The following is a 24,441-nucleotide window of genomic DNA, read 5'->3' as shown; positions in this document are numbered from 1 at the left end:
TAAGGTGAAGAGGCATGAGGAAATGGTCAGCTGTTACAGTATTACAAAGATCATCAAGAAGCAAATCCATGAATGTGGTTTGTATTGCAATCTGCTGAAAAAGAGACAAATATCCTAGCCTGGGCTTCATGAAGATTATATTTTATTGATTCTGATAATAGATTATTGTTGAAAAGGGCCTCCTATAAATTATAACCATGCAAAGGCAGCAAGATAATTTTTTTCTTTATGTATGTGTTTCTCATTCCTACTCACTTGTCACTTAGGGGAAGAGAAAATCACAAAAAACAAAAATGTCAAATCTCAGCTATTCATTTTCAAAATATTTTTTCCAAATTCCAATGGAGGCAATAGGTTAACTGTTAAGAGTTGTAAGGCTCAAAAAGCTAGATTTTTACAACGTGTAGCCAAAGTTTATTCCATAAATAATAGCTTTGGAAAGAATATGTGATGATGCAAAGTTGGAAAAAGCTGGTTTTTCTTCTGTAAATGACTTCACCATGTTGGGAGAAGAGGCAGAGAAGAAATCAAAGTAATAAAACATGGGGTGAGTTTTTCTGATACGGGACTCTAGTGCTTTAAAATAGACTAGATAATCCTAGGGATAATCTGAGGTCGAACAGACCAATGCCTCATTTCCAATCTGGTACCCTGGAAGAAAACAGTGTATTTCCTTTGAGGTCTTGAGAGGTTTTTCTTCTGCTTTGTTTTGGTTTTGGCTCATTTTGTAATCAACCTTATTAAGGTATCATTTACATACAATAAAATGCAGACATTTTTAGTCAACAGTTCAGTGACTTTTAATTAATGTATACATTTGTATAACTACCACCCCCATAAAGATCGATAACAATTCTAAAACCCTAGAAAGTTTCCTCCTAGGCTTTTGCAAAAGTATCCCCATCTCCCAACCCAAGGCAACCACAGATCTGTTTTTTATCATTAGAGATGAATTTTGCCCAGTTTAGAATTTCATGTAAGTTGAATAATACAGTAGGTGCCCTTTTTTTTTTTTTTTTTTTTTTTTTTTTGGTGGTACGCGGGCCTCTCACTGTTGTGGCCTCTCCCATTGTGGAGCACAGGCTCTGGACGCACAGGCTCAGAGGCTGTGGCTCATGGGCCCAGCCGCTCCGCGGCATGTGGGATCCTCCCGGACCGGGGCATGAACCCGTGTCCGCTGCATCGGCAGGCGGACTCTCAACCACTGCGCCACCAGGGAAGCCCCAGTAGGTGCCCTTTTGATCTGGCTTCACTTGCTCAGCATACGGTTTTTGAGAGTCATTCATGTTGGGATGTTTTAAACCAGGACTTTAGCCTGGGTGGCGATGTTGTCTGAAGGCACCTATAGGTACATCTGAGTCTCTGGCATTGTCACTGTCTGTTCTTGGCTTAGTATTTTCAACTTTACTAAGAAGCACAAGGTTGAAGTAAGGAAGACCATTGTCAGTATAATGGAGGTGAAGTGGGTTCTGTTATATAATCTTCTCAGCATAAATTGACCTGCTTGGAATCATCGTGTTGATAATCGACAAAGATACTCTTCCTCCAAAAACTCTGATACTATAAAACTTCTAAAGGACGCTGTCCTAGGACTCTTTTAGTTTTCAGTTTTGGGGAAATATTTCCGGAAAATTCAGATGCTCACAATCTGAAAGAAGCAGTTATTCACCTGAAGGCTAGCTCTGCTAAAGTTGAGTTGTCCGACCTTTACATGCTGATAGAACCCAAATAGCCTTGCAAAACAATGCTCTCTTATTGCACATGAGCATATAGATTGTTTAAGTTGGACGTGTATATGCAATAGAGTGAAAAAAACAAAGAATCTTTGAGTTTTCCTTGCTGGGTTTTTTTTATTTTTTCATTTAAGTTTCTATAGCATATGCTAATAGTTTAGGGTAACCTCAGGTTAGTTTTTGGTCCACTCTTTATGTAAATGTTGAAGTACTCCATACCCACCTTTTTTCTACCTTCCTTCTTTTCTTCCATCTTTCCTTTCTAACTTCTTATAATCCATTCTACTTAATCCTGCATTTGTTGAGGTGGCAATTACCGTAGGAAAATTGAAAGCAGTGTGAAATTTTGCTGTTCAGAATGCATGTTGACCAAATTCTATATTGAGAAAAGGTGTGAATTTACCCACAGTAACCCTTTCTCAGCGTCTCTGAATAAAGGCCATAGAAACTGGGCTATATATAATATCCTGACAGGTATGTAGAATTCATAGCAATTGCCCTCAAAGAGCTTACCTAGCGTAGATGCATATGAATGTATTTAATGATTGCTTTATTGGCAGCTGTGCCAACATACACAGTCTATTTTGTTTTATATCATTATCATTACCTGCTGTTTACCACTGTATACATTGCTAATGGTGTGGTTTCTATGGCTTGTGAATTTCATGGCCAAATAATATGTAATTTATGGCACACTTTATTGTAGAAGATGGAGACTCCATAAATTTTCGTGTGCTCTTTGCCCCTTTGGAATGTATTACGCTGAGATCAGGCAAAGTAATAAATTTATTTCAAATGTGCGTGATAGCTAAACATCAATTAGGACTGATGGGCAATATTTCACCTTCCAGCAACAGAACAGTTTTTAAAGACTAAGCCATTGAATGTGGAGTTCCTGAACATGGGACTCAGTTCACTGGGATCCCTTCTTAGAAAAATAAAGGAAAACTTGAATTGGATATGTGTGGCTTATTCAAGTAGTAACTAATCAGCTACATCTTTTTGAACTTAATTTGTCACAATCGTCTGGTATTTTATTAACTCTCTTGCCCTTCTTCCCCTGACTCTCACGAGAATGGATCATGAGTATCTTAAAACATACTAAGTCGTCTTCCATCCCTGTTAATCTAACTACAAAAGGACACTTTCCTTATCCAGTGTAACTTACTGTCTTTTAGAGTAGCTGTGGTTTTAATTCTCTACAAAATGAAAACCAGCAAAGAGAAACATTTTCAAGGAGCCAGCACATTGTAGAGCTTTAGGAAGAAGACTTTAGAATTAAGGGCAACTATATCATTTTATAGCTAAAGCACCTGAGGCCTAATGTAGGAAGGTAACCATCGAGGTCAGGGAAAGGGGTTGAAGATCAGGTTTCAAGCTGAGAAAGAGTCTACAGGGACTCAATCTGAGCAGGTCAAAAACGGAAATGAAACCACGAATGTTCTGGGAAGGCTGGCATCTGGCCTCAAGTGTGGGATTCAGACAAGGAGTGGGCCCGGGGGGAACTGAGCTTCTGCAGTAGGCAGAGAAGTCCACCTCATCTCCGGAAAGTGCCACTGACATCAGGGAGTTGAGGGGAAAGAGCAGTGAATTCCAGTCCACCTGAGAAAGGAGGCCAATCAGATTAACTCTGAATTTAGGCTTATTTCAGATACTTCTTGAGAAAGAACTTGGACAAGAGCAAGTCCCGCACAGCCTCTTTAAATCCATGCCCAGTGTTTTCTGGTGGAGCTGCTTAAACCCTCCAAGTGACTCCAGTATTTTAATTTCACTCTATATTTAATTCTGACAGTTCTATGATTGATTATTTAATGGGCAAATAAGTAGGGTCACAAAAGAGTATGAATGTATTTGACAGGATGAGGATGGGCAGAGTGGAACAGTCTGGAATAGGACACCAATAAAAAGGGATCTTGGTAAATAAGAAGGTCTATTAGAAATGGAGAGGAATTCTCAAGGAAATTAGTGCCTGGCACCACGCCCTTCTCTCTGCATGTTTAGAAGCTAGTTTCTAATTTTATTTTCATAGGAGATGTCCCTGTGATGAATTGTCTTTTACCTCCACACTACTTATCACATGGAAATATTGTGAAGTTTGTGTGAGAGAAAGTATTAGAATTTGTCTTGGAAGCAGCTATAAACATTTCCTGGCACAATCTAGGGTAGAAGGAAAAGGAAAGGAAGGTGGAAACAAAGGAGAAAGAAAGCTAATGCTGCTGGAGTCTCTCGCTGGGATTTGTGGTATCTCTTTTTGAAAGTAAGTACAGAAAGTCAGAACTTGACTGATTGTTTCTTGATCACGGTTTGTTTTCATTTTTGTTTTCTTGCTCTCTCATCAGTTATTCCAGCCAGTGATATGTCATTTTCAGTTTCAGTAAGCATGCCTGTCTTGTTTCCATTTGCATTATTCATGCAAACGTTGATTGAACTGATGACCCCGAGTTATCACGGAAACATTAGATACACCAGTGGATACATTTCTTAATTTTAGAAAAAAATTACCGAGTGAAGGTTAAAATAACTCCTCTTAAATTTGTCATTTAAAAAAAACTTCTCCTAACATACAATACCTCATTGCCTAATAATGCCAGATAAATGAAGAATTCCTATGTATTCATGAGTGCAGGCTAGTCTGTCTATTTTTGGGCAGGTATGGCCGAGGGTAACGGCCTGGTTTGCTGGCCATGTCCTGTCTCCTAGAAAGCTGTAGTTTCTGTTGTCTTTAAGTTGGTCCATTGGATATCAGAGGTGAATTTATAAAACTATACTTCCCTTTCCACTTACTTTGTTTTGTTTTGTTTTGTTTTGTTTTACTAGAAGTATAGTTGATTGACAATGTTGTGTTTCAGGTGTACAGCCAAGTGATTCAGATATATATATTTCTTTTTCAGATCCTTTTCCATTATAGGTTATTACAAGGCATTGAATATAGTTGCCTGTGCTATACAGTAGGACCTTGTAGTTTATCTACTTTATATATAGTATACACTTACTTTGTGTGATCTAGGCTGGTCAGACCACATGATTATTTTCACTTTTGATATAATTTTTTCAGGTCCAACCTCAAATCTTTGATAAGAAGATATTTTAAAAGAAGTTTAGCATTTGCATGCTCTAAATCCAACAGTAGTTATTAGAGATATGGTTTTCCACTAGGTATTCCTCTCTTTTTTGTTCTTGGCCAACCAATTGAAAATTAGCTTTTATTTTCTGGTTGGTTTGCTAGATGTTTATGACTATAATAGAAGTCTTAAATTTTGTCTCATATCTTAAAACACAATCTGAATTAGCAATGGATATTGTGCTATACATAGGGGCTGTGATATAAATATAGTTTCTAACTTCAAAAACATATAACCTGGAAGGGAACACAGACACATGTGCAGCAATTATGGCAACTGCATTTATTTACTAAGTGAAATAGTACTGAGATGGATAAAGTGCTAGCAAGCCTTGAACAGCCAAATCAGCTTCAAAAATAGATGTGCAGTTCTTTAAAAATATTTTTAACATTTTTCCAGCTACATGTAGAATATAACAGCATAAAAACGGTATGGGTTTTATTTTAAGTAATTAAGCATTTTGACATCGTCATAATGAAATTAAATCCAGAAGGTTTCTCTCCATGATCTCTTGAAATGGTCCTTGATCATCCACAATATTTCCCATCATCACAAAGGTGATAGCAAGGGCAGGGAACTCCAACATTATTAAAGTTTCATAAAGCAAAGTCAATTTTAAGAATATAATGTCCCCAAACTGATAAAGGTCTTGACAGATAATTTCAAGGGAAGCATAAATTATTTTCTGTTTGTCAGAGGGCAAAAATATTTAGATTGAGTTAATGAATGGTAGAGTTTTTGAGTGGAGAGTATCCTTAAAATATTATGTAGATCTGTACTGTCAACAGATGCTAGCTTGTGACATTATTTATATGTAAACACATTTAAAAATAAGATTAAAAATTCAGTTCCTCAGTTGCATTTGCCATATTTCAAAGATGTTTATTAGCTCCATGTAGCTATTGAATACTGCTTTGCATAGTACAGATATAGAATATTTTCATTATCACCCAAAATTCTATTGAGCAATACTAAAATTATACCCAGATAGTCACAGAGAAGGCAACCAAGTCTCAAGGAAATAATCTAACTTCCCCAAGGTCACACAGCTATGTTTTTAAAGAAAAACAAAATGCCACAAAGGAAATAGTAACAGAGGCATTAAAGAAACCCAGTAAGTTTCTGGAGCAGTCAAAGTAGGGTTTAAAAGTGCATACTTAGCTGTTAGCAGGGTTGAAGCTCTTGATGGTTGGTAAGATCTACCTGCCTGAATTTGGACATTAGCATTTTATGCAATGAATTAAAAGCAAAAAATCATTTCAACGTGTGGCTGCCAGCTCCATATTTTTAGCCACTGCCATGCTTCCAGATTATGTTTATCACTTTCATATACAGGGCACCACTATGAAATGTGATGGTTTATCTGACCCCAGAGAAATCAAGAGATCTTGTGGGGGCTATGGCTATATTTGAAAAGGCTGATTTTTAAATGCATCATGCAGACTGGCCCTGTTTTAAAAGGGATTCCTGCCATCAATAATCAAAATGTAAACTCTCTTCTCACCTTGCAAAAGTCAAAGATAGTCCCTGCATCTTTATTATTTCATTGAAATCCAAATAGTATTTTTCCATTCCCTAACTTGTTTTCCTCACAGTGTGATCAACTATTGCCAAGGACAGAAAGGTTAGATTTATCAATCAAAGTTTGCTAAAGGCCCCCTAGGTAATTGAACGCTCAGGAGAAACAATCCTCATGTATTCTTTTTCTGTTGTTTCAATAGCTTTGTTTCAGTATGTTTGGTTCTGTAGCAGAGGTTCTGTGACGTGCTTATCTTCCTCAGAGGTCCAGAAAGCCTGCGAGTCTGTGGGTAAAGAAGGGTAAGGAGAGAGAGGGAAGGAGGATAGAGAGCGGCTCAGGGCTGAGATAAGGACAGTGTTCTACAGCCTCCTGGGGTGAGGCTGGGGTGCACAGACACCCACAACTAATCTAGACAGAAACTGAATAATCAAGGGGATGACCACTGTGAAGTCATGTGGTCACCTCTCCCTCTAGAAATAAACATTGCCCTCAGTAAGTCTCCTCCCACCCCAGAAGAGCATTAAGAAGGTCTGGAGAGGGGGATTATTGGCAGAAATGGAAAAAGCAGATTGAAGGGATTAGCCTGGAGCACAGAGACCAAGAAACCCAAGCCAGTAGGTGGAAGGTAGACTTTTCATGGAAGTCTCCAGGCCCAAGTCAAGTTCTGGGACCACCAAGTACAAGTCAAATAGTGCTCATTTAACCCCTTTGGGCCCCCATGGGAGTGGAGGAAGACTGGACAGAGAGGGAGAAGGGGCCAATGAAGGTACAGTATTTACTATGGGATTTAACTCCTGAAAGGCCTCCCAGTAGCTTCAGGTCTGCTCAAGAATCCTTCATGTCCTGCTGGTTTGCAGTGAGTGGCTCACAGCTTCAAGGCCTCCTCTGCCAGATAGAGAACTATTTCAACCATCCTGCCTCTATTTTGGACTGTAGCAATGCAGACAGGAAACCTGACCCCATTTTCAGGTTCTAAAGAGAAATTCTAAGTACCTGAAAGACTGAGGAACATGGTGGCTTTTATTTAAGATGGGGAGCTAGAGAGCACATACCTGGACTTGGGCCTGCAGCAGCACCAAATTGCACCAAGAGTTCCCTTTAGTTTCTCTCGCATCTCTGTTTCTCCTTTTCTCTCTGCTGGATTAGCCACGGGGACTCCAAGTTCTTCATTGTGTGGTCCTGGTACCAAGATTCTCCTGGGAATTATAAAGCTATTCACCTTCTGCACCGAGCACTTCTTATTTTTTCCCCAGCAACGTTAAGTCATCCTTAAGAGGAGTCAGGTGCTAGCTCTTAAATATATTTTAGTCATCCCTTTGTACATTAAGTGCTCTCTCTTGGAGACTGCTCCTGACGTGGCGTTCACCGTGCTCTCAGCTGGCCTCCTGAAGTTCTGCCCTGCCTTCCCCACCAGGTACAGTTCAGGAGCTGCCTACCTCAGGGTGATAGGTTATCTTCTAGTTGCTTTATTCCTGTCCCTTTTACATTTAGAGAATCTAATTTGAATACATAAACTTCTCTGTGACCACAGCTTTATTTGCAACCCACAGGTTTTTTTATGGCATATTTTCATTATCATTCAATTAATAAAATTCTAATTCCCATTGCGACTTTATCTTTGACCTACATAATGATCAGAAGTATGTTTTTAATATCCAACTATTTGGTAAAATATTGGTTATATATTTTTAAATTTCTTGCTTATTCGGAGTCTTGTTTTATAACTGGAATATAGTCAATTTTATAAATGTGCCATGTGCACCTAAAAATTTCGGCGTAATATACATATTCCATCATTGTTGGTGCAGTGTTTTATGTAAATGTAGGCCAAAGTTTTTAATGATGGTATTCAGATCTTCTCTAATCTGCTCATTTGTTCTTGTGGTTCTACGTTACTGATCTAGGTAATTTAGGTTTTTCTATTTCTACTTAGATTTTTGGAATTTCCCTTCATCTATTGCATTGAAGTTTAGATTTATAATATAGCCCTTGTAAAGTAACAGTGGGTTTTATTATCCTGCCTTATCACCAGTGATACTTTTTGCTTTCAAATCTATGTTAACATTAAAAAATCTTCTTCAATTTTACTTATTGTTGTTAGGACATCATTTTTGAATCCTTTAATTTTCAATCTGACTCTTGTCTCTTGTAGGTGGCATAGAATTCGGTTTTTTGTTTGTTTCAATAATCCTTGTCCTTTAATTTGAGTATTTACAGTTAATGTATTTTCTTATAGACCGTTTACTCCTCGTTTACTATTTGTCCCACCTTGTTATGTTCTTTTTGCTCTTCTTTCTTCCTTTTAGATTTCTTCAAATTCCATTTTCCCTTGTATTAGCTTGTTATTTTTACATAAGTAGCAGTTACACATGTACCATGACTTATTAGCTCTTTTACTGCTTCTCAAGCAATGCTGAGATCTTAAATTTCTTTTACTACTTTTCCTCTTCCATTTGTTTTAATGCATTCTAATTTTTGATATATTTTATTATTACTCTTTTGTGCAGTTAGATTTTATTTAGGTTTATCCACTTATTTATCCTTTCTGTTATACATAATTCTTTATAAAGTCCTTATTTTCATCTGTGATAAGCTTCCTTCTGCCTGCGGGTATCCCTTTATAATTTAATTCAGTCAGTTCTGATGAGAACATATTTTCTAAATTTTGTTTGTCTGCAAATTTCCTTATTTCATCTTTCCTTCCAAACAACATTTTCTCTGCCTCTAGAATTCCCAGTGGGCAGTTCTTTTCTTTAGCACTTAAAAATGTTATTCCATTATTTTCTAGTATCCAGTTTCATTGAGAAGAAAGCTGTAATCTTAATCCTATTGTTCCTTTGAAAGTAATCTCTCTTTCCTTGGGCTGCTTTTAAGATGTCATGATTTTCTTTACCATTCATGAATTGTACTGTGGTGATCTTAGGTGTGCTTTTCTTTGTATTTGTTCTTGTTGCATTCTTTAGTGCTTATTGAATTTATGGCTCCACATATTCTTTTTAGTTTTAGAGAACTCTCAGCTGTTAATATTTCTGAAATATTGTTTTCATCCCAATCTCTCTCTCCTTTTTTCTTTGGACTCCAGTTTACACATATGATAAAAATGTTTACTGTGGCCCATATGTCTCAAATGCGCTTTTGTGTACTTTTTATTCTTTTCGTTTCCCATGTTTTAGTGTTAATATTGTTACTGTGCTATCTTCCAGTTCACTTACCTCTCTTTACCTGTGTCCAATCCACTACCGAATTTTAAATTTCGTATAATTTTTAATTCTATCAGTTCAACTTCAATCAGTTTATAGTTTCTAGTTGTCAAGTTAAGTTCTCCACCTTGTCATCTATTTTCTTGATCTTGATAATATTTACCAAAATATGTATGAACTTTAATGTTTAGGTCATCTATGATTCTGATTCTGTTTTGTTTTTTATTCTAATTCTCCTTTTCTTGGTAGTCTTGGTGGTTCTTCAGTGAATACGAGACTTGGGATATGACAAGTTGTAGGGAACCTGAATGACGTTACAGTTGCCCTTTGAACAACCTGGGTTTGAACTGCACAGATCCACTTATACATGGATTGTTTTTCAATAAGTAATACAGTACTACATGATCTGTGGTTGGTTGAATCCTCAGATTCAGAACCACAGATAAGAAGGGCCGACCATAAAGTTATATGTGGATTTTTGACTGTACAGGGAGTCAGCATCTCTAACCCCTACCTTGTTCAAGGGTCAACTGTATTTTCTTGAGGAGAGAATTTCCTATTCTTAGGTAGGGAGCAGAGGGGAAGATCACCTCAGTCACTGGACCAACTTCATACTCATTTTCCTTCTTTATAAGGTTCAGTGTAGATGTTGCATCAACCTTCCTAACACACAGACACACACACACACACACACACACAGAGACACACACACAGACACACACACACACATATGTAGAGACTTTCAATGTCCTAATTCATATCATTCGTTTTCCATTGGGCCACCAATCTTTCATAGGTTCTGAACCCCAATTTTGTCTCTTCAGCATTATGAGCCAACTAAGTCTTTGCTTTGACTTCAGTTAGCTTTTGTTTGACTTCTTAGCATCTTGCCTTATCTACCTATTATACATGGAAAATACTGCAAGGGAACACTGTTGCTGAATCCAGCTCTGTTCTCTGAATCTTTACTCTCTCTGTGAGTTTGGTCCTTAAAATTCTAGCTGCCTTGTTATTTCTCAATTCCAACTCTGGTTTCCTTAGTCCTATGACATTGTCCTAAGATCTACTGGCTTTTCTATCTCTTAGGAGCCACATTTGGTTTCTCAGACTTTTGCTCTTCATCAGTAGTTTCTAAATGACTGGGCTAGAAAAGCATGTGCAGAATATTGTTCTCACTTCAGTGAGTTTCTTTCTCTATTTTACTTTTCTAGGTCATGGCTACCTCAGTAGCTTTCTAACGCTCACAGTCCAATGTTGCTTATGATTTATTTGGCCTTTCTAGTACGTTTCCCTAAGGTAAACTGATATAGTTGGAAACAGAAGTTTGTACCCACCATTTAAACAATTCTGTTTTGTCTTTCTATGAATTCTCTTTTTGTCCCATCTTCTGTCACTTTTTCCTACCCAAAATTCCCATTCTCACAGATAGATTATTTTAAGATTAAAAATTAAGATTTTTAATTTTATTTTTAATTTTTAATTATTTTAATTTTTAATCTTATTTTAAGATTAAAAATTAAGGTAATATAATTTTGGAAGGAATTAATTTTGCTTTGAACAAGAACACAGATTGGTGAATGGAATACGGAAGGTTCCTTAAGAGCTTTCTCATCTCTAAGAGTAGTATCCAACCATCGGTACCATTATAAGTTTGTCAACTATGGAACAAAGCAGTCTTTATAAAATCAGCATTATTCAATAATCTCAAAAACTTCTTCACTTTCCTGCTCATGCCACGAATTTCCAAATGTTCAATAGGAGCAGAGAATCATGGGATGGGACGTGGAGAAATGGCCTGTCTTAGTAACTATAAATATTGGAAGAATGAAATTACAAATAAAGAGGGTTTTCTATGAATATATTTGAAGTGTTTGTTCCTAAAGAACTTCTAGAATAAGACTCAGAAGTTTAACATAGAAACACCTCTTGATAAGTATGAAACTCAGTAAAATTTATCTCATCATAGTTTTTTCTTTTGTGTTATGTGATTGTCAGAGTCACACAAAACTGTGTTTTTCTGGACTTCACAGATCTTCTTATTTTTACTGTGGGATCAGTGACCCTACATTTTTGAAACGTGGTAAAATTGTTAAAATTGGAACATTTCCCCAGAATCCAGGGCATATGACTCACATTTCTGTAGAAGGCAATATTATATTTCTGTCTAGTTCTGGGGTAAACATTTTCATACCTGCCAATCCAATTTGACTAATGTATCATTTTTACAGTGCATTAGTGTAAATTAAATGGTAAATTCAGTCAAACAGTCATTTCATACATCAAAAAGGAAAATCAGTCAACACAACTGTCTGACTGAAATGAATGAAGAAAACAATTCAAGGCAAACAACTGTCCCAGTAGACTTGTATAAATACAGTAGTGGTGTCATGTGCAGAATTAATCTTCCCTCACTCTTAACTGGAGAACACTCTGCCAGCCAATTCAGTCACTCAAATGATACTGAATTACAATATTCCAGTTTCATTTACTCTCAGTTACTGGTGACTGCCCTTCCTTCTCCTTCATCTGTCCATCAGTGGAGAATGTCAGAGCAGGAGAATAGTAATATTGGCCTATTGTAATGTACTGTCTTGAATTCTACAGCTTCAAAATTCTTAGGCTAACTCAATGATCTTAAAGAGTCTGGTGCAGAAAGGATATGTGAATTAAATCGCAGACCACTGGCTGACCCTTGCAGCACTAACACCCCTTATTCCTGGTTCTAATATATCACAGAATACTCAAGAGGAAGGTTTTGAGTGGTCAGCATAAATATGGCTCCAAAGCAGGCACATGGAAAAGAAATGTTGTCATCTCTGATCCCCTTTAAAGTTGACTTGTCTTTTACTCATAAACCAGATTCAGTGTGAATTCTGTTCTGCTAAAGGTTAGAGAATCTGTTGGAGGAGTGTGGCCAATTCTTTTGAATTTTTTTACTCTCTAACTTTTTGTTTTTTTTAACATCTTCATTGGAGTATAATTGCTTTACAATGCTGTGTTAGTTTCTGCTTTATAACAAAGTGAATCAGCTATACATATACATATATCCCCATATCTCCTCCCTCTTGTATCTCCCTCCCACCCTCCCTACCCCACCCCTCTAGGTGGTCACAAAGCACCAAGCTGATCTCCCTGTGCTATGCGGCTGCTTCCCACTGGTATCTATTTTACATTTGGGAGTGTATATATGTCCAAGCGACTCTGTTACTTCATACCAGCTTACCCTTTCCCCTCCCCGTGTCCTCAAGTCCATTGTCTATGTCTGCGTCTTTATTCCGGTCCTGCCCCTAGGTTCTTCAGAACAATTTTTTTTTTTAGATTCCATATATCTGTGTTAGCATACGATATTTGTTTTTCTCCTTCTGACTTACTTCACTCTGTATGACAGTCTCTAGGTCCATCCACCTCACTGCAAATAACTCAATTTCATTTCTTTTTATGGCTGAGTAATATTCCATTGTATATATGTGCCACATCTTTATCATTCATCTGTCGATGGACACTTAGGTTGTTTCCATGTCCTGGCGATTGTAAATACTGCCGCAATGAACATGGTGGTACATGTCTCTTCTAATTACGTTTTTTTAAGGGTATATGCCCAGTAGTGGGATTGCTGGGTCGGACAGTAGTTCTATTTTTAGTTTTTTAGGGAACCTCCATACTGTACTCCATAGTGGCTGTATCAATGTACATTCCCACCAACAGTGCAAGAGGGTTCCCTTTTCTCCACAGCCTCTCCAGCATTTATTGTTTGTAGATTTTTTGATGATGGCCATTCTGACTGGTCACACAAAGAACTTTGGCATGGTGTTCATCATCTAGCTTATCCTAACATGCAGACATTTATGAGAGTAAAGTCAGGTCTTTGCCAGAGTGGGTTGCTTATTTGGGCAACTGGGTCCAATCAAGAAGGACAAATGTAGGCTGCCAGAGTAAATAAGGAGAGGAAAAACAAAAAGAACGAGACATATCATTCATCAGTGATTTTCCCCCCAATATTCTTAGCCTCCACCTATCTCCATCTTACTGGTAACACAGGAACTAGACTGAACTATCAGGTAAAAGGTCTCTACAGAAACTGAGGTAATATAGAAAATAAAATAATAAAATATAAAATTGTAAATTTTCTTCCTAAGGATAATTGAGATGATACTTCAATAATAACATAAGATCAGGGGAAGTCTAAAGAAATTTTAGAAAACTTGGATAAAGTAAGAAAACCTCTGTTCACCAGCATCCGAATGTTTGAGAGACACCAAGACATGTGGGCCAAGTTCTGGAGAGAAGGGAAACACAGATGCAAGCTTGACATTTGGTGCAGCTTTTCTCCTTGGGGCATTTGCTGATTCAACTCATACAGCCTAGGAGCTGAAAAGCCAAGGAGTTCAAAAGACTGTAACCACAGAAGCCAAACGGCAAGAGCTCAAGCTAAAAGCAACAACTAATGGAATGACAAGCTACACATATCCTTAGTTTCACAGGGCTGGGGGAACCATTACATTTAAAGCCTAACAAATACAAGGGTAGTTGGGAATAGGGAGAATACAAACTTTCACATGGTAATCCCAAAGGGCAACACCCATAGAGGAAGGACAAGACAGAAATAGAGCACCCTTCACACAGACTGAAAAACAGCTTTGAATGAGCTCAAACTGAGAATGGACTAAGGTTTCCAGTCCCTATAGTAACTGTGTGCCATGGGCAAAAGGAAATCTTTTCAAGAGAACAATAACAACATCCAGAATGTGGAGGTATCTTTATAGTTTCCTAAAATAAGTTAAGCCCAATTTTAATATACAAAATAATTGGACATACCAGGAAAAAGACTAAATGACCAAAAGCTCAAAAAAAAAATAAAAGAAAGAAAGAAAAAAAGACAATATAAATGGACAAGGAGGACTAGTAGGCTTTGGTTAAAAAACAAAACAACTATGATTAAACAAAGAAAATAGACACACCGCAAATATGCATATGAAAAGATGCTACACATTCCATGTCATCAGGGAATTTTAAATTAGAACAATAATGAGATACCACTGCACACCTATTCAAATGGCTAAAATCCAAATACTGAAATACCAAAGTTGTTGACAATGCAGAACAACTGAAATTCTCATTTGCTGCTAGCAGGATACTTGGCAGTTTCTTACAAAACGAAACATACTTTTACCATACAGTGATCTAGTAATCATGCTCTTTGGTATTTACCCATAGGAACTGAAAAGTTATGTCTGCATAAAACCTGCACATGGATATTTATAACAGTTTCTTCCATAATTGCCAAAACTTGAAATCAACCAAATGTTTTTCAGTAGGGGAATGGATAAACAAACTATGGTATATCGGTACAAAGGAATAGCATTGAGCAATAAAGAGAAAAGGCTATGAAGCCATGAAAAGACATGGAAGAAGCTTAAATGCATATTGCTAAGTGAAAAAAAAGCCAATCTTCAAAGGCTACATGCATATTATATGATTGCAGCTATATGAACTTTAGGAAAAGGCCAAAGTGTGGAGACAGTCAAAAGATCAGTGGTTGCCAGAGGTTGTGGGGAGGGAGAAAAGGATGGGTGAAGCACGGAATTTTAAAGGCAAAGAAACTCCTGTGTATGGTTCTGTAATGGTGGATACAGGTTATTGCACATTTGTCAAAAAATCATATAATGTACAAAACAAAGAATGAAGTTTAAAGTAAGCCATGGACATTAGTTAGTAATAATGTATCAATATGGGTTCAGTAACTATAACAAATGTATTACGCTAATGTAAGATGTTAATAATATGGGAAACTGGGTAGAGAGGTAAGGAGGTATGAGAACTCTGTCCTTTCTGCTTAATTTTTCTGTAAACCAGAAACTGCTCCAAAATAGTCTGTTAATTGAAAAATCAAATCTAGACCTGCATACAAAACTTCCACATATATCCAACCACAGCAGCATTATTCATAAGAGCCCCAAAGTGGAAATAACCCAAATGGCCATTTACTGTGAATGGATAAATGAAACATAGTAATATCCACACCATGGAATATTATTCAGCCATAAAAAGACATCAAGTACTGATGCATGCTACAACATGGATGAACCTTGAAAACATGCTAAGTAATTGTATGATTCCATTTGTATGCAATGTCCAGTCTAGACAAATCTGTAGAGACAAAGTATATTAGTGGCTGCCTAGGGTTTGGAGAAATGGGGGAGTGAGTGACCTATAATAGATTCTTTTTCTTTTGGGGGGTGGATGAAAGTTCTAAAATTGATTGTGGTGGTAGATGCATAACACATTAAATTGTACACTTTAAATAATGTGGAAAGTAAATTATATCTCAATGAAACTATTATTATTATTTTTTTTTTTTTTTTCCGTACGCGGGCCTCTCACTGTTGTGGCCTCTCCCGTTGCGGAGCACAGGCTCCGGATGCGCAGGCTCAGCGGCCATGGCTCACGGGCCCAGCCGCTCCGCGGCATATGGGATCCTCCCAGACCGGGGCACGAACCCGTATCCCCTGCATCGGCAGGCGGACTCTCAACCACTGCGCCACCAGGGAGGCCCGAAACTATTATTTAAAATTATGATTTATGTATTAAGAAAAGGACAACATGTACAATTTAAGCAAAAATGATCTGTGAAATGCAACCAAAAGAAACTTCTAGAATTAAAAAAGCTGAAATTAAGCACTCAGAAGATCGGTTGAACAGTACCTTAGTCAAACAAAAGAAAGGAATACAAATGTCAATTAAAAAATAACTACACAAAAATTTGGAGGGAAAATGATGGAAAACAGAGAAGTAAGTACTTAAGACATATAGAGTATATGTGAAACACTGTGTCTAGCCAGCCCCAAGTCACACAGCCTAGGGAGGAGACACACAGCCTACCTGAATCACAAGGACTTCTCCAAAGTAAAAATGAGGTTCTGATGCCAGAAGTGGAAGGAATGAATTACAAAGAAAAAGAACAATGGTAAACTATAATGTAGATATACATCGGTAAATACATAGGTTCCCTGGGGTTGTGATCTGGTACAACAATAAAAAAAAAAGATAAGACTCATAGTAGAGGCTGCTAGATTCTGCTGAGGAAAATGTTCAGGGAGGGAAGAGTTGATTTATTTCATTATTTTTTTAGAGTCCACATATAAGTGACATCATGCACTATTTGTCTTTGTCTTATTTCACTTAGCATAGTGTCCTCCAGTTTTATCCATGTTGACTTAAATGATAGGATTTTCTTCTTTTCTAAGGTTGAATAATATTCTATTGTATATATACACCATATTTCCTTTATCCATTAATCTACTATGGACACTTAGGTTGTTTCCATACCTTGGCTCTTGTGCATAATGCTACAATGAACATGGGAGTACAGATATCTCTTCAAATCATGATGATGTTTCCTTTGGATATATACTCAGAAGTGGGAGTGAGGAGGAACTTATGACACAAATCGACCATGTGTAAAAGATGTTGTAGGAATGAAAAAGTCTGAACACCTAGGAAGAGTGTGGAGTATTTGGAAAGGTCATTGTTCCAGGTCATACATAGTTTAGAATTATGACATTTCAGTGAGCCTGTGTGCATGAAGGCTTGCTTATATTTTGGGATTTGAATACAGTGCAAAGAAGTGTTGCTAAATTTTCGATCAACATCAAAAAAAGGGTGGAAATGTTTTTTCTTTGATTATGAAACTACAGGAGAGGCAAGCCTAGAATTCTAGGCCCACTAGAATTTTCCCTGATGATAGTGCTAATTTAGGAGAAGAAGAAGGATCCAAGGCTACAGAACAATTTTGAAAGCAAAATAAGACTGCTGAGTCTTCACCCAGTGTATGAGATTAAGTTTTAATGGCATATGATGAAGTGGCCTTGACACAGCCGGCAGAACTCGTTGAGTTGTTGAAAATGGCTCTTGAAGCTACAGGAAATGGACAGTAGACATAGAAAAAGAACAAGGTAAATCCCAAAGAGTGGAAGGACAAAATTAATCAAGAGAAAAGTCAAAAATAGAGAAGAAAAGCAGTAAACTTGACAAATAAAACCAAAAGCTTGTTCTTTAGAAAGACCAATAAAATAAGCAATATTTGGCAAATATGATAGAGATGGGACTAGCTATAAAACAGTGAATTTTTTTTAATTACAAAAGAATACTATGGTAGCTTTATACCAACACATTTGAAAATCTGGACAAAATGGCTGATTATTGATTAGTTACATGCAGCCATTATTTACAACTGTTTTGAGTAGAGAATACAAGAAGCTTTATGAAAATAGAAAATATAATCAAAGATATACACCTTAGAAAGACATGAGTTATTTTCCAATGTATATAAAAAATTAGAAGAGTCCTAATACAAAAATCAGATATGGGGCTTCCCTGGTGGTGCAGTGGTTGAGAGTCCGCCTTCTGATGTAGGGGACACGGGTTCGTGCCCCGGTCCGGGAAGATCCCACATGCCATGGAGTGGCTAGGCCCGTGAGCCATGGCCACTGAGCCTGCGCGTCCGGAGCCTGTGATCCGCAACGGGAGAGGCCACAACAGTGAGAGGCCCGTGTACCGCAAAAAAAAAAAAAAAAACTGAGTGACAACTTAAATGATATATGGAATATTTTGCTGACTTACAAGAACATGCAGAATTAAGTATGACCCAGTTGAAATGTTAATTTTATTTTAATGTGTATGTTGGGGTGGAGTCTTCAAGGTGCCAGAAGACAAGCATTCACCCATCCTGTTTGGAACTGCAGCACACAGACACCTTCAGTTACCAGTTCTGTTCATTCCACAGAATCACCTTGAGAAAACATACTGTTTTTTATGGACCTGGTATATATCTTAATTAGTTTGAAGAATTTCCCAAATACCTGTTAATATGTAGTTCTCCAATTCCAATCTTGCCACATCCTGTACCAGTGACATAGCACATAGGAGTTTTATTTCTCTTTCTTTCTCTGGGTTGTTCAGAACCCAACGAAAGAACAATGGAATGTCATCAAAGAGATCAGCGTTCTTGACTCAGATTTACCATAAAATAATAGTGTCCTCTTGGGAAAATTATAGTTATTCTAGGCCCCTTTTCCTTTTCTTTCCTTTGACAGAGCTGCACTAGATGACCCCAAGGAACACTGCACTCTTTGCAGTCGTAGCTTAGATGTTACTGGTTTTTCTGAAACAAATGAGGACAATGACACGTGAAACTGTGCAGCATCTGTGTAACTATGTGTTCTTAGAGTTGCCTCCATTTTACAGGTGATAAGATGGCTGAGCACAGAAGTAGATGTCTTGACCAGAGGTTCCAGAGTAGACGGAACTGAACCTCAAGTTTCCTTCTTTCCTGAAGCTCACTTAGCCAAAACATAGGCTTCTGAATATTAAGCTGTAAAGCATATTATCAGTGTGCTTTAAAAGAAGTGGTTCTTCTAGGATTTCCAATTAATAGCAGGAGGTTTTGAAATTCTTCAAAGATCATCTAATTTTGTGAGATTTACAGCTCTATTTTCCTGTCAAGCAAGTTGTATTAGTGCCAATCATCTGAGCTTCCGGATGCTTCTCTGAACCTCTTGAAGTTTTCTTCTTGCTATCTGAAATTCATGCCAGATAAGCCTTTTTCTAGAGCGTATATACAGACGTGTGTATTTTTATACAGAAAAGCGATGCAGTGAGTGAGGACGGGGGTTAAGCCCTCATTCTCAGAGTGGTATTGAGCTCCTGGTGAAATATAATCATCATTTCCTCAGAATCGAAAAGCAGTTATCTCTAGTTTTCAATCCCATTAACTATTTATACATTTATGTATGATACATGTATTTATTGTACCTACTAGGTGTGTTCTCTTTGGGAAGTACAAAGCTCTTTGAGACATAGGTTGTTCATTTTTTTGTTTTCCCACAAATACTGCGACCTTTTGAGCAGGAAGGTCTATATTTTAGTAACATCTAGAACCAGCAGTTAACAAGGTGTCTAAGATGTAGTCAATAAATATGAAATACATAAATGAACACATTTTTAAGGAAGGGCCAGGACATGAACAAATAGAAATTTTTCATTTTCAGTCACAAAGCAACCAGAGACATAAAAATGATACAGACAACAAGTGCTGTGGTCATTCAAAGAAGGCGTAGAATAGATACAGCAAGGATCTCCTCTATGGCACAGGGAACTCTACTCAATATATTGTAATAACTTATAAGGGAAAAGAATGTGAAAAAGGAATCACTGTGCTGTACACCTGAAAGTAACACAACATTTTAAATCAACTATACTTAAATTAAAAAACAAACAAACAGACAACAACAACAAAAACCCAAAGAGGTCTTAGAAGTTTTTATGAGATTCCATAAGAGAAGCCATATGAGGATGGGAGAGACGGCTTTTGAATCAATTCAGAGGAGAAGTCACAGAGAAACTTGTCTTTGACCTGAACTTGCGTTTCCATTAAGATTGCAACGCAGGGATATTACAGATGAAGGTAATCACATAAACTTACTATACTGAAACTTGCAGAGGTTATGAGTGTTGTTCAAGATCCCAAAGCAAGTACATTGTGGAATCAGAATTTTAAGTGAGGCCTAATGAACTAAAAACAAACAAACAAAAGAACAAGCCCTTTCTGTGATACCATGTTGCCTTTGAAGTCGTTCTATTGGTGGGTTGGTAGAAACTGGTTCCAGTGTTTCTGGCAGAAATGACTAGCTCTGTCCCCCAACTGTCCCCCGCCCCCGAGTTGATCCTCAAAGTTTCCTTTAGAATGGACTTGCTAAAATGCAGACCTGCAAGTATTCATGACGCCTGTGTCCAATCATTTCTCCTGCCATTGCCTACTTCACTTCTGGATTATATGAACAATTCACTGTCTTCTCTTATGCTTTTCCCTCCTCCAAGAATTCCTTTCTCCCTATGGAGCACCTGGGAAACCCACTTCAGTTTTCAAACCTCAGTTTACATATTATGTCTTTTGTGCAGTCTTCTTTTGAGTGTTGTGATCACACGCTCCTTTTTGCTACCCTTGCACTTCTGCATGCCTGATTGCTGCACTCGCTACACTGTATTATAATTGTATTTTTTACATATCTCTGTCTTCTCCTGGGCAACATTCCTTGGGGCCAGGGACTACCTTTTTTCATCTATTGATGTTGCCTTAGCGTGTTACTTGTTGTGAAGTAGTTAGTTATAAAAATGAGATTTGATTAAATTGAAAATCGTTATGTACATATTAGTTATTATCATTTACAGATATAACAGGAAAAAATATTAATGTTGGTGCTGAAAGTTCACTGCTAGTAAATGGTGGTGGTACTTGACTTCACATATTATTTTCCCCACTATTTTATATCTTTCTACCTGACATGTCTTCTTTATTTCCATCTATGTTTCTTTATTACTACACCAAGAAAAACAGGGATAAGGGTAGGGCTAGGCCATACTTGGCTGGAATAGTAAACAAATTGTGTGGGGTTTTGGTGAGAAAATCCTGAAGCATACAGGTCTGCATCTTCCCTTTGCTGCATGTGGAGAGTTCTGCTTCTAAAGACTTTTATTAGCAACTAATCAAGATGGGTGTTTTGGGTTTTTTTTGTGTGTGTGTGGTACGTGGGCCTCTCACTGTTGTGGCCTCTCCCGTTGCGGAGCACAGGCTCCGGACGTGCAGGCTTAGCAACCATGGCTCACGGGCCCAGCCGCTCCAAGGCATGTGGGATCTTCCCGGACCACTGCACCACCAGAGAAGCCCAATCAAGACGCCTTTGCACAAGGCTCCTGATAAGCTTTTGGTATACTAAGAGTAAATCAGTTAACGTAGCTTCTGATTTCTTTTACATTGTCAATGTGGATGATCATTTTTTACTGCTGGGGGTGGTGGTGGTGGGGAGTGAGGGAGTGTTCCTTTCCTGCTCCTGATGTTTCAGTCCTGTCAAGAGAGCTCGTAGGGTCCTATCAGCGCTGCTTCTTTACTGACTCTGTCCCAGGGTGATCAAGTGACTTATATAGAAAGCTTGAAAAGAATTAAGCGTGCATGCTTGCCTTGACTAATTCTGTTCTCTCCCTTGAGAGTGTGAGTGAGTGTCTTCTGTTTCTCTCATTCTGTGTATTACTAGTTAGTAAATCTGCCCCATTCTGGGGTTCAGTTATGTGATCATTTCATTCAAACTGGATTCTCAAGCCAGGGTTATCAACAGTAACAGGAATATTCGGCCCTCCATCTTTTCTCTTATTTTCTAATTTATGCCAAACCAAATGGAATTAAGGCATTGTAGCTGCTGAAAGGTAATTAAAAGACCCTAACATTTGGTGCATTACTTGGGAACACTGAGAAATAAAAAGAAAGGAGCAGACATTTTGGAGAGGAAAATGCCCACATGGAAAATACTTTGGTACTGCCAAGGAAGGTATTCCAGTGCCTTGGTCTTTAATGTATGGTGGGATGTTGGGACCTTTGACTGTTTGAAAATATTTAAGTTTGTGCAGTAAACTGCTGAAGCCTAGAAAAGGTTTAAGACATGCTGTATTATTCTCCCGTGCTTATTGTAACATACTACCACAAACTTGGATGCTTAACACAATAGAAATTTACTATCTCACAGTTGTAGAGTCCAGAAGTCTGATATCAAGGTGTCAGCAAGGCTGCTCTCCCTACAGATGCTTTAGGGGAGATTCTATCCCTTGCCTCTTTCAGCTTCTGGTGGTTGCCAGCTTCCTTGGCTTGAGGCCACATCACTCAGTTTTTGTCTCTGTCTTCACATCACCCCCTTTCTGTGTCTGTATCTTCTCTTTTGTCTGTCTCACATGTCCCTCTGCCCTTCTTGTATAATAAGGACAATTGTCATCCTATTTAGGACCCATCCAGATAATATAGGATGGAAATCCCATGTCAAGATCCTTAATGACATTTACAAAAACATTTTTTTTCAAATGAAGTAACCGTCAAGGATGAGGACATGGATATATCCTTCTGGGGGCCACCATCCAACCCACACTACCAGCCATAAGATACTTTGATTTTGGCTGATGGCTGCAGCTTATGGTGTGGGAAAGTGGCTGTTTCTTTCGAGCCACTTAAGTAAAGGTCTTACATAAAGAAAAGGGGCATTAGGGAGTTGCAGGTGACTGAGCAATACCTGGAGTGGAATGAATAAGGCACCTGGAGGGTCTTTAGTATACCTGGCACTTGACTTGAGAGTGTGCAGGAGTTTACAGGGCAGAAACGTCTCAGGCAGCTGTCCATCAGCCAGCTGCTGCAATAGCAGCCACAGCCAACTGTACCCTTCAGGTCCAGTTTTTCCCAAGCAGGCTTGACTGAGACAAAGACTCAATTGTAAGGAAAACATGTTTTATAGAACTTGTCGGCATTGACACATATGGTCTACCGTAGGCTCAAGTGACTCCCCTTACATGTGGACCCAAGCTGACACTGGATTTGTCGATTATGTTGGAGAAAGAAATGTTCTCTTCAAGGCAGCTGCCTTTGGTCTAGGCAGTTCCATAGCAGAAGGCAGTGAAAATGGCCATGGCGGCATAGGACTGTCTAATCTACGCCTCAGAACTGGAGGTGTCATGTCACTAGACAGAACCCATAATTAGTTCAGTACTGCAGTATGAACCACAAGGTCATCAAACAGGAAGGATAGCTCAAGAGTCCACGTGTGATAGATGCTCAGGGCTGTGCACTGCACATGGCAAATTCATGGTGACAAATCAACATCAGGCTAAAAGATTCCTCCTGGTTCGAAGTTCGCAGGTCAGAAATTTCAAAGAAATGGCATAGACTAATGGACATTCTAGTGAGGCTAAAACCAAAGAGACTTTCTCTTTCTCTCAAATGCCATTGAGTTTCTGCTATGTTCTTTGGTCAAATTCTGTACTGGATTCTGGGAACAAAAATGTGCCTAGTTTCACTCTTCTAGGAGTGGGGGATTGGCTTGCTTTTGAGATTGTTTTTAAATTTTGGGGATAGTGCTGTAAAATCAAATTGTATCGTAGTAACTCTTCAGACTCAGCATGGTTCATGAGAGGCTTGATAAACTGATAAAACAGCCAAGGCCCTGAGAGACCCAAACCCGTATCAGTCTGTTCTCTGTGTCTGTGAGTCTGTTTTTGTTTCGTAGACAAGTTCATTTGTGCCGTATTTTAGATTTCACATATAAGTGAGATCATATATTTGTCTTTCTCTTCTGACTTACTTCACTTAGTATGATAATCTCTAGTCCATCCACGACGTTGCTGCAAATAGCGTTATTTCATTCTTTTTATGGCTGAATAATATTCCATGGTATATATGTACCACATCTTCTTTATCCATTCATCCATCAGTGGACATTTAGGTAGCTTCCATGTCTTGGCTATTGTAAATAGTGCTGCAGTGAACATTGGGGTGCATGTATCTTTTCTTTCTTTCTTTCTTTCTTTCTTTTTCTTTCTTTCTCTCTTTCTTTTTTTCTTGTCACAAGGCATGTGGGATATTAGTTCCCTGGCCAGAGATGGAACCCCTGCTCCCTGCACTGGAAGCATGGAGTCTTAACCACTGGACCACTAGGGAAATCCCAGGGTTGTATGTATATTTTTGAATTAGAGTTTTCTCCGGGTCAATGCCCAGGAGTGGAATTTCAGGACCCTATGGCAGCTGTATCTGTTCTCTGCACGTCTCACATCAACCACCTGCACTCCAATCCTTGCTCTCAACGTCATCTTCAGGGAACCCAACCTGTGACCGGGACCTTGACAAGAAGAAATGGCTCAGGGAAAAGCTACCTGCACAGGGAGGAGATAGAGGCCATCGACCCTGGGGTGTGGCGGGGAGAGTGGGCACAGAGATTTGTCATTTCACCCCCGATACTCAGCCCTCCTGGCTGCCCCACTCTAGGTCACCTCGGGATACAGAG

Source organism: Mesoplodon mirus (genome assembly GCF_964341445.2).
Source record: "Mesoplodon mirus genome assembly, chromosome: 7".
Lineage (NCBI taxonomy): Eukaryota > Metazoa > Chordata > Mammalia > Artiodactyla > Ziphiidae > Mesoplodon > Mesoplodon mirus.
Note: the sequence above shows the minus strand (reverse complement) of the source record.